The sequence below is a fragment of the Tachyglossus aculeatus genome, chromosome 2 (genome assembly GCF_015852505.1).
Source record: "Tachyglossus aculeatus isolate mTacAcu1 chromosome 2, mTacAcu1.pri, whole genome shotgun sequence".
In the NCBI taxonomy this organism is placed as follows: Eukaryota; Metazoa; Chordata; class Mammalia; order Monotremata; family Tachyglossidae; genus Tachyglossus; species Tachyglossus aculeatus.
The window spans coordinates 35,598,367-35,614,528 of NC_052067.1; the positions used below are offsets into that span (position 1 = coordinate 35,598,367).

Below are 16,162 nucleotides of genomic sequence, written 5' to 3' on the forward strand. Positions count from 1 at the left end.
TAAAACGCTCCAACACTGTGTACATTTTGGGTACAGTGCCTGCGGCTTGGACTTTTTATTGAAAGCCTTTAAGCTTTTAATTACAGTACATTAGAAATCTGGCATTTACACACTCTCAAAAATATTAGCTGTTTTTGCACTTAGATTTAGAGAATGGCTTGGGATCAAGGATTCACTATACCAGCAATGGTGGTAGACTTGCCACACTCCAAATGTTTACTAGAGCAGCAGAAGAGGAAGAGGAAGACGGACAGACTAGCAGACAAACTTATGAGCCCCTTTCATCAAGAGATCTCAAGCTAGTAAATGTCATTCTCTCCATTTTATAGTCTGGGAATGTCAGGTCACAGGCCGTCCCCTCTAGACTGTAGGCTTCCTGTGGACAGGGAATGTCTCTACCGACTCCGTAGTGCTGTATTCTCCAAGCACTTTGCAATCAATCAATGGCATTGGAGTGCTAAAGCCTTAATACTCAAATACCATTGATTGAAGACGCATAAATTGAACCCACCATCCAGGCCCAGCCTGAAATCACTTCTCCTGGCTTCAGCTCACTGACTCCCTAAAGCTCAACGCTTTTAATGATGGGATGTTTTACTTCATCCAGATTTGAGGAATTGCTAAATCAGTTAGAGTTCTTGCAGAAAACGGGAATGCAAAATGTGCCAGAACTCCAGAGAGCAAACACACTATGTCATCTCTGGGAGCCAGTGCAAACAAGTCTCTGCCACTTCTAAAGTTCTCTGAGCAGGAAGGACAAGAGAAGGCCATCGTCAAAGCGCTTAGTACAGTGCTCTGCAAACAGTAAGCGCTCAATAAATACGATTTATTGATTTGATTGATCGATCTCAGACAGATAGCAGTATCCCATCCCATCTCATTCCACGGCCGAGGGGAAATAGATCTGCTGAAAGATTTATTCAGTAACTTCCGCCCCCCTTAACTACTTTTAATGGTGTTTGTTAAGTGCTTACTAGAGAAGCAGCGTGGCTTAGGGGAAAGAGCCCGAGCATGGGAGTCAGAGGTCGTGGGTTCTAATCCCGGCTCTGCCACCTGTGTGACTTTGGGCAAGTCACTTAACTTCTCTGGGCCTCAGTTACCTCATCTGGAAAATGGGGATTAAGACTGTGCATCCCACGTGGGACAACCTGATTACCCTGTATCTACCCCAGCGCTTAGAACAGTGCTTGGCACATAGTAAGTGCTTAACAAATACCATCATTATTATTACTACATGCCAGGTACTCTAGTAGGTGCTGAGCAGGATGGACACAGTCCATGTCTCACATGGGGTGCTCAATCAATCCCCATTTAGGGGAAGCAAAGTGGCTAAGTGGAAAGAACCTGGTCTTTAGAGTCAGAGGTCATGGGTTCGAATTCCGGCTCCACCACATGTCTGCTGTGTGACCTTGGGCAAGTCACTTAACTTCTCTGAGCCTCAGTTACCTCATCTGTAAAATGGGGATTAAGACTGTGAACCTGACATGGGACAACCTCATCACCTTGTATCCCCTCCCAGCGCTTAGAACAGTGCTTTGCATATAGTAAGCGCTTAACAAATACCGTTATTAATTATACAGATGAGGTAAATGAGGCACAAAGAAGTTAAGTGACTGTCCAAGGCCACCCAGCAAGGCAGGTGGCGGAGCCTGGATTAGAACCCAGGTCCTTCTGACTGAAAGGCTTGTGCTCTATCCACTAGGCAACAGTGCTTCATGACCGCAGCGCGCAGAATTCCCACTTTAGTTTCTGGGATTTCCTTGAGAGTTTGGATTTAGGAATAGACAGATAAAGCAAACACTCTAGGTGATCTAGCTCACTTTCTACCTTCTTCATTTAAGGGTTAAACAATACAAGACTACAGGGAAATTTCCCCCACTTTCAGATAAAATTTATATTGTTTTGGCATACAGTTATTCTGAGGCGTTTTAACAGTCCGTCTGGACTGCAACCTTGTTGTGGACAGGGAATGTGTCTGTTTAATAATAACAATAATAATGGGATTTATTAAGCACTTACTATGTGCAAAGCACTGTTCTCAGCGCTGGGGAGGTTACAAGGTGATCAGGTTGTTCTATGGGGGGGCTCACAATCTTCATCCCCATTTTACAGATGAGGTCACTGAGGCCCAGAGAAGTGAAGTGACTTGCCCAAAGTCACACACTGACAATTGGCGGAGCCAGGGTTTGAACCCATGACCTCTGACTCCAAAGCCCGGGCTCTTTCCACTGAGCCACGCTGCTTCTCTTATTGTATTGTTATTGCTTATTGTTATTGTTATGTTTATTTTTGTATTGTACTCTCCCAAGTGCTTAGTACAATGCTCTGCACACATTAAGCGCCCAATAAATATGACAATGAATGCATGAACAATTAATTGCAATACTCTTGCAAGATCATGGAAGATGCAAGAGAATAGAAAAAGGTCCTTGAGCAGAAATCTGAGGCCAACCAGTTCATTTCCCAATACTTCAGTTTCCCCACCTATAAATTGGATTTTCTTCTGAGCTCCCCCCCAAAAAAATTGAAGGCAGCAATAATGATCTCATGATAAAACGCTTTGATTTTCCCTACTGGAAGATGATCTATAGGTGCAAAGCGGAACAGTGGCCCTTTCAAGAATCTGATGTGAAACATCTCATATACTCCAAAGACTGGCCATCCCAGAGCACAGATACAAATCTAAGAGGTGGCTATAAACACTTCTCCATCAGTGTCTCAAAAGGTGATGAAAATTTCCTGACTGCTGAGAAGCAGCATGGCTTAGGGGAAAGAGCCCGGGTTAGGCGTCGGAAGGTCTGGGTTCTAGTACCATCTCCACTACTGGGTGACCTGGGCAGACTGTGAGCCCACTGTTGGGTAGAGACCGTTTCTATATGTTGCCAACTTGTACTTCCCAAGCGCTTAGTACAGTGCTGTGCACACAGTAAGCGCTCAATAAATACGATTGATTGATTGGGCACTGTTCTAAATGCTAGAGATGTTACAAGGTGATCAGGATGTCCCAAAGGGGGCTCACAGTCTTCATCCCCATTTTACAAATGAGGTAACTGAGGCCCAGAGAAGTGAAGTGACTTGCCCAAAGTCACACAGCTGACAAGTGGCGGAGTCGGGATTAGAACCCATGACCTCTGACTCCAAAGCCCGGGCTCTTTCCACTGAGCCACTCTGCTCCTCTAAAAAAATAATAATGATGGCATTTGTTATGCGCTTACTATGTGCCAAGCACTGTTCTAAGCGCTGAGGGGGTACAAGGTAATTGGGTTGTCCCACATGGGGCTCACACTTTTAATCCCCATTTTACAGATGAGGGAACTGAGGCCCAGAGAAGTGACTTGCCCAAAGTCCCACAGCTGACAAGTGGCATTGCTGGGATTAGAACTCATGAGAAGCAGCGTGGCTCAGTGGAAAGAGCCCGGGTTTTGGAGTCAGTGGTCATGGGTTCAAATCCCAACTCCACCAATTGTCAGCTGTGTGACTTTGGGCAAGTCACTTCACTTCTCTGTGCCTCAGTTACCTCATCTGTAAAATGAGGATTAAGACTGAGTCTTCCCGTGGGACAACCTGATCACTTTGTATCTCCCCCAGCGCTTAGAACAGTGCTTTGCACATAGTAAGCGCTTAATACCATTATTATTATTATTATTATATTATTATTATTATTATTATTATGACCTCTGACTTCGAAGCCCGGGCTCTTTCCACTAAGCCACACTGCTTCTCTAACAACTTCTCTGTCCCTCAGTTACCTCCATCTGTTAACTGGGAGTTAAGACTGGGAGCCCCACATGGAACAACCTGATCACTTTGTATCTATCCCAGCGCTTAGAACAGTGCTTGGCATGTAGTAAGCTCTTAACAAATACCATCATTATTATTATTATCAAAACATGTTGCAAAAATTTGTTATATCACAACTAGAACAAATGCTATTCTTTGCTGACATTTGGCAGCAGAATGAGACCTAATCACGGTCTACTGATTGGCCACCCATATTCATCTGTCTCCATGAAACTCACCCCAAAATTGCATATGCCAAAAAAGCCATCCAAACTGTATGTTTTTTTCCACTAGTCATCTTGCTTTCGTAGTTACATCAAACTGAAATGTAAATCAAAGTGGTGGTCCTTTTTACAAAATAGAAGTACTTACCCCAAGCACTTCTCGCAAAGTAGAGTTGCAACTAGCGAATCTACCATTTTAGCACTTCTTTTGCCCATTATGAAACAATTCTTAATCAACTGTTTTCGCTGAATAAAAAGATGATTTTAAACACGCGAAATAAGCATGAAACTTCAGGAATTATGAATCTCTGTTTTGGCCAAATTTAGGATTTAAAAAAAAATATCAAAAACAAGACTCAACTGTTGATTTTTTTTTTTTTTTTTTTTGCTGTCCCATTGTTTGGCTTGATGTATTTAATTACTAAAGTCAATGTTCTGGGTTTCAGTGAACCTTAAAATCTTAGTTTAAATGAATTCCAATTATTTAACCTTGAAAACAGGTCAGCAACTAAGGCCTTCAGATATTGTAAACTTGTAAAATACACCCAACATTACAGTGCCTTTGCATTTGATCACAGCATGTACCTGAATCCTGAAGAAACTTTATTCTATTACAGGGAATCATAGTTTTAAATAGATACAATTCCACTGCCTAATTTTGTTTTCATCCAGCCTAATTTCTTTCAAGCCCCAACCTTTTTAACTTGTGTTAATTTTGCCTGGTTATTTTATTTAAAGTTTGCAATGGAAAAGACCATCGTCTTCGTCTATTTATCAAGGCAAAAAAGCTCCCATAAGGTACTGTCCAGTGAGACCAGATTTGGATATATAATAGCACTTGCAAATAAATGTGGGATGGAATTTAAATGTAGGGAGACGCTTGCACGAGGGAGGGAAACCCTTTCCAGGAAGTCCTGGAGTTTTCGAGTTTCATAGAGGCAAATTAATTCCAGAGTAGAAAAACCAGCTAGGCTAATTATAAATGAAACACCCTCCTTTGCTGAGCTAAGAGAAAGGTGTGACTGGGAACATGAGAGAAGATGAAAGACGAGGAAGAAAAGGAAGCACCGGGAGCCCTGGGAAATTTGCTTAGAGACAAATTGATGGATTGATCTGAGTCAATTCAGCCGAGGACTCAGACAAGGAAATCTGCCAGTGTAGGAAGGATTATTTCTGCACCTATTAAGCACTTTCTCTCCATGGAATTCACCCCACATTCCAGGTATTACCTCTTGAACCCTCAGAACTTTCAGGACATAAATGAGAATAACTATTTCTGCCCTATGTGGAGAAACTAAGGCACACATAGTGACTTGCCCAAAGTCCCATCCATAGGTAAAAATAACACCCAGCTCTCTCTTTGCCTGGACCGTGCCCTATATGTTGCCCAGACTCGGAAAAGACAATGAAGCCAAAGCTTAAGCGATGCGGCATACCAGCGGAAAGCTGGGAGAGAGCAGCAGAAGACAAAAAAACCAAGGCATACCTAGCCACAAGAAACAGAAATTTCAGAAAGATTGTGGCATCCAGCAGGGAGGAACGTGATTGGCATCAGGCACTCCGGAGAACCAATTTGTCGGAGTTCAGTTGTTCACGCACGTATTCCAGAAGAGAATGATGGTCATGCATTGGTCTTAACAGCCACACGCATACCGATAAAATCTCACCATCAGTAAATTTCATCTTTTAAACCGAAAAGATAGATACATACATATATTGATATGGATGTGTCACACACACACAAACACACACTTGTGTTGCCCTCACAGGAAACTCCAGCAGGTGTTATGGAGGTGGGGTTATGTAATACTTTAGGAGCCTGGGATTGTACAGTGAGCTCTGATGTCATAAACCTGAAATTAAATAAACAATCAAAATAATGAATAATAATGAATAATAATAATAAAAAACAAAAATTAAATAAAAATAAAAATAAAAAATAAAAAAATAAACCTCTCCCCCTTCTAGACTGTGAGCTCACTGTTGGGTAGGGGCCGTCTCTATATGTTGCCAACTTGTACTTCCCAAGCGCTTAGTACAGTGCTCTGCACACAGTAAGTGCTCAATAAATACGATTGATTGATTGATTGATTGAAATAATATGTAAATACAGATTAGATTGAGAATCGTTGGTGTTAGATTTTGAATCCCATGTGGGACCAGGACTGTGTCTAATCTGATTATCTCGCATCTACCCCAATTCTGAGTACATGGCTTTGCCCAGAGTAAGTTCACAGAGTAACTGCCAAGATAAGCCAGTCTCCCTCCCTCCCTCTCGCTCCATATTCCTTCTTGATGATTTTCCGGGCTTTCTCCCATGTTCTACTCCTGGCTCAGCCGGCCTGGATTGGAAGGGATTTCAGCCTGAAAAGAAAATCACTCATCAGGTGTCTCATCCTTTTACCTGCTTGCTAGTCTGTCTGCCTTAGACAAACAAAAGCTCGGCAGTTTTCAGCAGGTATAATAGAGGGTTAATTCACAAGGAATAGGCAGTCACTTGTACAAACTCCAGGTCTGTTTAAAATCTGTCTATGCCTTTTAGGTCATTTGTTCCAGAGTCATTGTATTCCCTTCTCAGGTTCCTCTTAACCCGGGCACCACTTCCTAGCCATCGAACTCGGTAAATAACCCAGTGGAGGGAAGATTAGGGGGGCTCATGATAAAAAATACAATCATAAAGCACCCGATGCCATATTCATATGAGACAGGGAACAGAATAGGTGAAAGCCAAATTGGTAAAAAGGTAGATGAATGGCCACTCCAGTGCCATAGTAATAATGATAGCATTCGTTAAGAGCTTACTATGTGCAAAGCACTGTTGTGGGGGGAATACAAGATGATCAGGTTGTCCCCTGTGGGGCTCACAGTCTTAATCCCCATTTTATAGATGAGGGAACTGAGGCCCAGAGAAGTTAAGTGACTTGCCCAAAGTCACACAGCTAATTGACAGAGCGGAATTTGAACCCATGACTTCTGACGCCAAAGCCCGTACTCTTTCCACTGAGCCATGCTGCTTCTCTGCCATAACTACACGAGACTACACATAACTACTACATAATTACTACACATAACTACACGAGAAGCAGCGTGGCTCAGTGGAAAGAGCCTGGGCTTTGGAGTCAGAGGTCATGGGTTCAAATCCCAGCTCTGCCAGTTGTCAGCTGTGTGACTTTGGGCAAGTCACTTCACTTCTCTGGGCCTCAGTTAAGTCACTTAACTTCTCTGGGCCTCAGTTACCTCATCTGTAAAATGGGGATTGAGACAGTGAGCCCCCCGTGGGACAACCTGATCACCTTGTAACCTCCCCAGTGCTTAGAACAGTGCTTTGCACATACTAAGTGCTTAATAAATGCCACCATTATTATATTATTACGCTTCCGACATAGGCTAGGCACAGCTGTTAACAGGGAAGATTTGTTGCTGGGCCACCTGTACACGTGTAGTTTAGTGCCTCTCCTTGGCTTTATTGCCACCCTTAAGGTTTGTTTTTTTTTTTAATTCTCTCTCACTCATGTGACAAGCTCACTTCTGGACTCCCATAATCAAACACAGAATTCCTTGCAAGGTATCTATGTCGCAGTGTGCTTAGACCGTAGGGAACAAACTACCATGAAAAACAATTACTGGGAAAGCACAAATTATGAACATAAAAGTTTTCTTTTCAAAGGATCGCCCCCCTCCCCGCAGCTGATTTGCTTCTAGTCAGGGCCTACTTGGCCTATTAGGAAATCTACCACTGGCTAACTCCCAAGCAAAACGTGGGCAGCAACAAAAATGAAGCCAGGCCTGCCACTGGCACAATGAAGAAACTGATTTCAAAACAGAGAGCTTGATTTAATAGGTAGTAGCTGGACAGCCCGGTGCACTTGAGGACAAGAAATTCTTGCCCACAGAACACATCCCGCTTTGGACAGTACAGGGAGGGAGAAGGGGAATGGGTGATGTGGCAGCTCATTTTCTCTGATGAAAAGTACCAATGGGCAGAGAGATAGTCAAATGCTGGGCAACAAGGAGGAAAAGAAGTGACATTAGTAATATACAAACCAGTAACAAGGTTTTTGAATAAACAGTGTGGCCTAGTGGAAAGATCTTGGGGCTCGGAATCAGGACCATCAAGTTCGAGCCCAAGTTCTCTCAATTGCCTACTTTGTTGCCTTGGGCAGATCAACACCCATCTGGGCCTCGGTTTCCTCATCAATAAAATGGGGATAAAATAGCCTGTGAACCCTGAGTGGGAGAGGGACTGCGTCTGATCTCACAAATGTGTGCTTTTCACAACGTAAGTGTTCATTAAATGCTTCAGAAAGTGCCCAGTTTATTCCCAGGCCATAACCAACTCTGTTACCAAGTTCTCGGAGTTTAATATGCACGTTCTGGTAATGGAAAACAGCATAAACATTTACGAAGGAAATCACTGATGTTTTATAGAGATTCGCCCTACCTCCTTCCCCTCCCCACAGCACCTGTATATGTTTGTACAGATTTATTACTCTATTTTACTTGTACATATTTACTATTCTATTTATTTTGTTAATGATGTGCATCTAGCTTTACTTCTGTTTATTCTGATGACTTGACACCTGTCCACATATTTAGTTTTGTTGTCCGTCTCCCCCCTCTAGACTGTGAGCCCGTTGTTGGGTAGGGACTGTCTCTATGTTGCCAACTTGTACTTCCCAAGTGCTTAGTACAGTGCTCTGCACACAGTAAGCGCTTAATAAATATGATTGAATGAATGAATGAATTTGAAGAAAAAAAATAGTGGTATTTGTTAAGGGGCTTACTATATGATGAGCACTGTACTAAGCCCTGGGGAAGATACAAGATTGAAAAAGGATTGGACACAGTCCCTGTGGTGTGTGGGGCTCACAGTCTAAGTAGGAGGGAGAAAAGCTATTTAATCCCCATTTTATAGATGAGCAAAGTGAGGCAGAGAAATGGAGTGACTTGCCCAAGGTCACACATCAGGGAAGAGGCAGAGTCAGGGTCAGAATCCAGGTCCCCTGATGCCAAGGTCCATGTTCTTTCCCACTAGGCCATGCAATGAGCTGAATATTTCCCGCTATTTTTGAGATGAAACAAATTTAAACCACAACAAACTTGAAATTCTCCTGATTTTAAACACATCACCAGCTCCAGTTTCTGAATCCTTATACCATACTGGGCTCTGAACTGACAGTAGAATTAGATGTGGTCAACATGTTGGAAGATCACAATCTAAATTAGACAGACAGGCGAAACACTGGAGAAAGAATGGAAATATCCTTGCGGAAATGACGCGGTGGTCAAGTAGAAATAAACTAAAGATCTTCAAAACAACTACTTCATCCCCTCAGCCTAACCCCCCCAAAAGCCCCAGTGTCTCTGTTACCTAGAGTGGAACCCAGGGAACAGGGAAGCCTTAGTAAAAAAAAAAAAAAAAAGAAAAAAAGAAAAAAAGAAAGAATTATTGCCATCTGGGCACTGCTGCTAATAAGAGATGAGATTTTTACACTGAGAAAAGAAGGTGCAAAGCTTCCTTTAACCTGGGGTGCCAATATTTCATTTTGGGTATGAGGCAGGGCTGAAACACATAGACACAGTAAAGGCCACCCCTCTGTAACCCCCCGCCACACGCAGGCACATAGACAAATGGAAACTGGGAGGTGTAAGTGTTGGGTACATTTAATAATAACACTGATGATGGCATTTATTAAGTGCTTACTATGTGCAAAGCCACTGTTCTAAGCGCTGAGAATGTTACAAGGTGATCAGGTTGTCCCACGGGGGGCTCCCAGTCTTCATCCCCATTTTACAGATGAGGTAACTGGGGCCCAGAGAAGTTCACTGACTTGCCCAAAGTCACACAGCTGACAACTGGCGGAGCCGGGATTTGAACCCATGACCTCTGACACCAAAGCCTGGGCTCTATCCTCTGAGCCACGCTGCTTCTCCGTGGTGTGGGAATGGGGAAACACAGGCACACCCCCTCCTCCTCCTCCCCCTCCCCGCCCCCTTTACCTCCTTCCCTTCCCCACAGCACCTGTATATATGTACATATGTTTGTATGGATTTATTACTCTATTTTATTTGTACATATTTATTCTATTTATTGTATTTTGTTAATATGTTTTGCTTTGTTGTCTGTCTCCCCCTTCGAGACTGTGAGCCCGCTGTTGGGTAGGGACCGTCTCTAGATGTTGCCAAATTGGACTTCCCAAGGGCTTAGTGCTCTGCACACAGTAAGCACTCAATAAATACGATTGAATGAATGAATGAATGAATGAATGAATGAATGAGCAAGGAAGAGCTTCTCTGGGCAAAAAATCAGGGGTTGGCAGGGAGCCTGTTTTCCGTGCCCACTCCCTGCCGAGATTGGTGGTGGGTAGGACACGAAGAGGCCATTTCTAGGCCCAGGTCAGGGCTAGGAGGGGCCCCAAGTACCCATTGCTGGCCCAAAACCAGGGCAGACTGGGCCTCCAGAATCTAAACCACACCCCAAGAGTCAGCCTTCTTTCTTTCCACTCATGATTTACCCAGCCCTTACACCTCACCCCTTACGCCAGAGTCAGCCTCTTTCGAGATAGTGATAATGTTTATCTAAAGGTGTGTACTTGCCCAGCTTCCCCTCCTCATTCCTTGCTGCTTATATCTCATATCTCAAGCGCTAAGTACAGTGCTCTGCATGCAGTAAGCGCTCAAGGAATATGATTGAATAACCCCGTTTCAGGCAGAAGGGAGTGGGGGACAGGAGGCAGGTCACCAGGAAGCAGCATGTCTCAATGGGAAGAGCCCAGGCTTGGGAGTCAGAAGTCATCATCATCATTATCATCATCATCAATCGTATTTATTGAGCGCTTACTATGTGCAGAGCACTGTACTAAGCGCTTGGGAAGTACAAATTGGCAACATACAGAGACAGTCCCTACCCAGCAGTGGGCTCACAGTCTAAAAGGGGGAGACAGAGAACAAAACCAAACATACTAACAAAATAAAATAGAGTAGATATGTACAAGTAAAATAAATAGAGTAATAAATATGTACAAACATATATACATATATACAGGTGCTGTGGGGAAAGGAAGGAGGTAAGAAGGAGGGGATGGAGAGGGGGACGAGGGGGAGAGGAAGGAAGGGGCTCAGTCTGGGGAGGCCTCCCGGAGGAGGTGAGCTCTCAATAGGGCCTTGAAGGGAGGAAGAGGGAGGAAGTCATGGGTTCAAACCCCATCTCTGCCAATTATCAGCTGTGTGACCTTGTGCAAGTCACTTCACTTCTCTGGGCCTCAGTTCCCTCATCTGTAAAATGGGGATTAAGATTGTGAGCCCCACGTGGGACAACCTGATCACTTCATATCCTCCCCAGAGCTTAGAACAGTGCTTTGCACATAGTAAGCGCTTAACAAATGCCATCATTATTATTATTGTCATAAATAGCTTTTATTGAACACCTACTGAGTGCTTGGATTACATACACTCGAGGAAGATGTGGGAGCTTTTGATCTAATATGAGAGACAAAAATGTCCAACCGTTCAGTAAGTTTGGAAGATAATTTCTCTGATAATAGAGTCAAATGAGAAAAAAACACAAGTAAGCAGATAAACATAAATGAATGCGGAGGTGAGTAGTCGAGTGGCATAATTCATTCATTCAATCATATTTATTGAGTGTTTACTGTGTGCAGAGCACTGTCCTAAGCGCTTGGGAAGTACAAGTTGGCAACATACAGAGACGGTCCCTGCCCAACAACGGGCTCACATCTAGAAGGGGGAGACAGACAACAAAACATGTGGACAGGTGTCAAGTCGTCAGAACAAATAGAATTGTAGCTAAATGCACATCATATGAGACAAAAATTTCCAAACATTCAGTAAGTTTGGAAGATAATTTATCTGATAATAAAGTCAAATGAGAAAAAAACATAAATAAGCAAATAAACATATAAATGACTGCTGAGGTGGGTGGTGGAGTGGCATGATTCATTAATTCATTCAATCGTATTTATTGAGCGCTTACTGTGTGCAGAGCACTGTACTAAGCACTTGGGAAGTACAAGTTGGCAACATGTAGAGACAGTACCTACCCAACAACGGGCTCACAGTCTAGAAGGGGGAGACAGACAACAAAATAAAACATGTGGACAGGTGTCAAGTCGTCAGAACAAATAGAATTAAAGCTAAATGCACATCATTAACAAAATAAATAGAATATTAAGTATGTACAAGTAGAGTAATAAATCTGTACAAACATGTATATAGGTGCTGTGGGGAGAGGAAGGAGGTAGGGCAGGGGTCTGGCAGGGAGGAGGAGAGGAAAAAGGGGGCTCATCTGGGAAGGCCTCTTGGAGGAGGTGAGCTCTCAGTAGGGCTTTGAAGGGAGGAAGAGAGCTAGCTTGGCGGATGTGTGGAGGGAGGGCATAATCAGGAAGGTAGGGGATTAATTAGGGAATGCTTCTTGAAGGAGGTGGCCTTTTGGGAGGACTCTGAAGGAAGAAAGAGAGGGTTATGGTTTGGCCGAGTGGTGGAGAGGTTTCATTTTATGCAGAGGAAAGATATAAGCAATGGGCCAAAGATGGGATTTTCACAGATGAATTCCATACAGTTAGGTGGTTCGCTTAGGAGGAGCTAAGTGCAAATAGGAGTCCAGGAGGAGAAAAAGAGAGACAAAGTGAGGGGCAAGCAGCCGATGGAGTATAGAAGCCAAAGAATGGATGGAACATTTTGTTTTAGGCTTGAACAGCTAATTATTGAAGCCTTGCCCAACAGCAAAAAGCCATGAGGACAAGCGATTAATTGGGCATCTGGCATAAATAGATCATCTTCTCTGGGTGAGCTTTTGTGTCAAGAACAAATGATACCAAAATAAATTTCTTTCCACAGTAAAAATCAACAGACTACATAGATGAGGGAAGAAACAGATACACTCTCCTAAGAGTTCAGTAAAGAATCTGAATCTGTCCCAGCTGACTAAAGTATGGCCTTGTCATACTAGAAGCATGAGAAGCTCATAGAAGTTCATAGAGAAGCAGTGTGGCTTAGTGGAAAGAGCATGGGCTTGAGAGTTAGAGGTCGTAGGTCCTAATCCCAGCTCTGCCACTTGTCAGCTGTGTGACTTTGGGCAAGTCACTTCACTTCTCTGGGCCTCAGTTACCTCACCTGGAAAATGGGGATTAAGACTGGGAGCCCCATGTGGGACAGCCTGATGACCTTGTATCTACCCCAGCGCTTAGAACAGAGCTTGGCATATAGTAAGCGCTTAAATACCAACGTTATTTATTTATTATTTATGATTTTACTACTGTCAACTGAGTGCGAATGAAGGGTCACCAAAACCTGCCGGTCTCACCTCCACAACATCGCCAAGATCTGCCCTTTCCTCTCCATCCAAACCACTACCATGCTGGTGCAATCTCTCATCCTTTCCCTACTGGATTACTGCATCAGCCTTCTTTTTGAACTCCCTTCCTCCTGTCTCTCCCCGCTTCAGTCTATACTTCACTCTGCTGCCCGGATTACCTTTGTAAAGAAACGCTCTGGGCATGTCACCGCCCTCCTCAAAAATCTCCAGTGGCTGCCTGTCAACCTACACATCAAGCAAAAACTCCTCACTCTCGGCTTCAAGGCTGTTCATCCCCTCGCCCCCTCCTACCTCACCTCCCTTTTCTCCTTCTCCAGCCCATCCCGCACCCTCCGCTCCTCTGCCGCCGCTAACCTCCTCACTGGGCCTCCTTCTCTCCTGTCCCGCCGTCGACCCCCGGCCCACGTCCTTGTATTTATTGAGCGCTTACTGTGTGCAGAGCACTGTACTAAGCGCTTGGGAAGTACAAGTTGGCAACATATAGAGATGGTCCCTACCCAACAGTGGGCTCACAGTCTAGAAGAGCTCACAGTGTAGAAGACTGTGTTAATAATAACAAGAATTGTTAATAATAACAATAATGTTGTATCTAACCCCAAGGGTTTAGTAATAATAATGATGATGGTATTTCTTAAGCACTTACTATGTGCAAAGCACTGTTCTAAGCGCTGGTAGAGTGCCTGGCACAAAATAAGCACCTAACAAATAGTATGATTATTAAAGCCCTTTTAAAATACCACTTCCTTCAGATGACTTTTCTTCTCACTAGGTCATATCCTCCCAATTATCATCTACGCACTTAGAATATATCTACATTGTGTTGTTCACATTTCAGCACTTAGAACAGTGCTTTGCACATAGTAAGCACTTAATAAATGCCATCATTATTATTATATCTACCTTATAGCACTTATGAACAGGTCAATTCATGGACTTTACTACTTTTTATTCCTGTATCTACCTTTTCATTTTCTTTACAGGCTCTGTCTTTCTTTCCCCAAACTGTCAATAATACTGTGTTTATCTCCCCTGTTAGACTGTCAACTCCTTGATGGCAAGGGTAGTATTTTTACTTCTATCATAGGACCCTTATAGCCACCCCCTGTTTGAGCAGTACATATAAGTGTAGGGAGGTATACTGCATTCTAAATTGGTTAAACCCCTATTAGCATACTGGGTTTAGTTTTGGTCATCACCTCTAAACAGAATGCAAAAAATCTGGAGAAGATTCAGAAAAATCAATATAAAACGGATTCTCAGAAGGAATCCGAGTTAAGTCTGGCAAAAAAATGACTCAATTACTATTTAAAAATATATGAAAAGCTTTTATGGGGAGAATCCTGATCAGTTTTAGGACCAAATAAAAGGAACAGGCTTAAATTAAATGAAGAGATATTTTAATTAGCTATAAGGGGAATGTCTTGACTATCAGGTTGAGAAATATTGGAATGGGCGACCAAGAGAAGATGTAGTCTCCCCAATGCAGAAGATCTGCAAGAAAATAATAGACAACTATGTGATATGACGCAGTCTTCACCCTGTTTGGAGGCAGAGTTGGACCAAATTACCTCTAGAATATCAGCTTGTTGTGGGCAGGGACATGCCTACCAACTCTCTAATACTGTTATATTGTACTCCCCCAAGTACTTAGTACAGTGCTCTGCACACAGTAAGCACTCAGTAAATACGATCAATTGACTGATCTCTCAAATCCCTTAAATAGGCAGTGATGTGGAAAATGGAAAAAAAAAAATCTCTGGACTCTAGGGATTGTGCAGCCAAATAGTAATAGCCTTCTGCTTGATGAGATGGCCTAGAGGAAAGACCACAGGCCTGGGAGCTAAAAGACCTAGGTTCTAATCATCATTTTCTCTGTGTGCTCTGCACACAGTAAGCTCTCAATAAATACGATTGATTGATTTTCAATGGCAGGTGGCCTTAGACAAGTCACTTAACTTCTCCATGCCTCAGTTGTTCTTCACCCTACTTAGACTGTGAGCCCAATGAGGGTACAAGGGACTAAATCCAACCTAATTATCTTGTATCTACCCTAGTGCTTGCGACATAGTAAGTGCTTAATAAATACCACCCTAAAAAAAATTGAGTTCTAAATATATTTGTTCACATCTACCGGCCCTAACTTTCATGAACTGAATATGAGGAAGACATGTTTGATGCATCCAAATAATGCTACCTCCAAAGTTATATCATCTTCTGTTATCAGAACTGAATGGTTTTTGAATTACTAGAGTCATAAGAGGTCCTGAGTACTGGATCGACGATTATGCAATATGGTTCAAATGAGTTAGCAGTGCAACCAATGTTTTGAAAAAAAATCAGCCCGGAGAAATGGGAATAAACTGCAGAAAGACCTTAAGGTAAATTATTTGGCTAGAAAAAAATGGCAGATAATCAATCAATCGTATTTATTGAGCGCTTACTGTGTGCAGAGCACTGTACTAAGTGCTTGGGAAGTACAAGTTGGCAACATATAGAGACGGTCCCTACCCAACAGTGGGCTCACAGTCTAGAAGGGGGAGACAGAGAACAAAACAAAACATATTGACAAAATAAAATAAATAGAATAGATATGTACAAGTAAAATAGAGTAATAAATACGTACAAACATATATACATATATACAGGTGCTGTGGGGAAGGGAAGGAGATAAGGCTGGGGGGATGGAGGGGGTGGAGGGGGAGAGGAAGGAGGGGGATAAGATTCATAGAGAAGCAGCGTGGTTCAGTGGAAAGAGCCCGGGCTTTGGAGTCAGAGGTCATGGGTTCAAATCCCAGCTCCGCCACTTGTCAGCTGTGTGACTCTG

General features: G+C 43.1%; 2 protein-coding genes across 3 annotated transcripts in view; one reads left to right on the plus strand and one right to left on the minus strand.

The window, feature by feature from the left end:
* Nucleotides 1-16,162, minus strand: part of CPNE4 (copine 4) — a 526,299-nt gene that overhangs the window by 485,805 nt on the left and 24,332 nt on the right. The window lies entirely within an intron of this gene.
* ACP3 (acid phosphatase 3) overlaps nt 1-16,162 on the plus strand; it is a 55,007-nt gene that overhangs the window by 1,656 nt on the left and 37,189 nt on the right. The window lies entirely within an intron of this gene.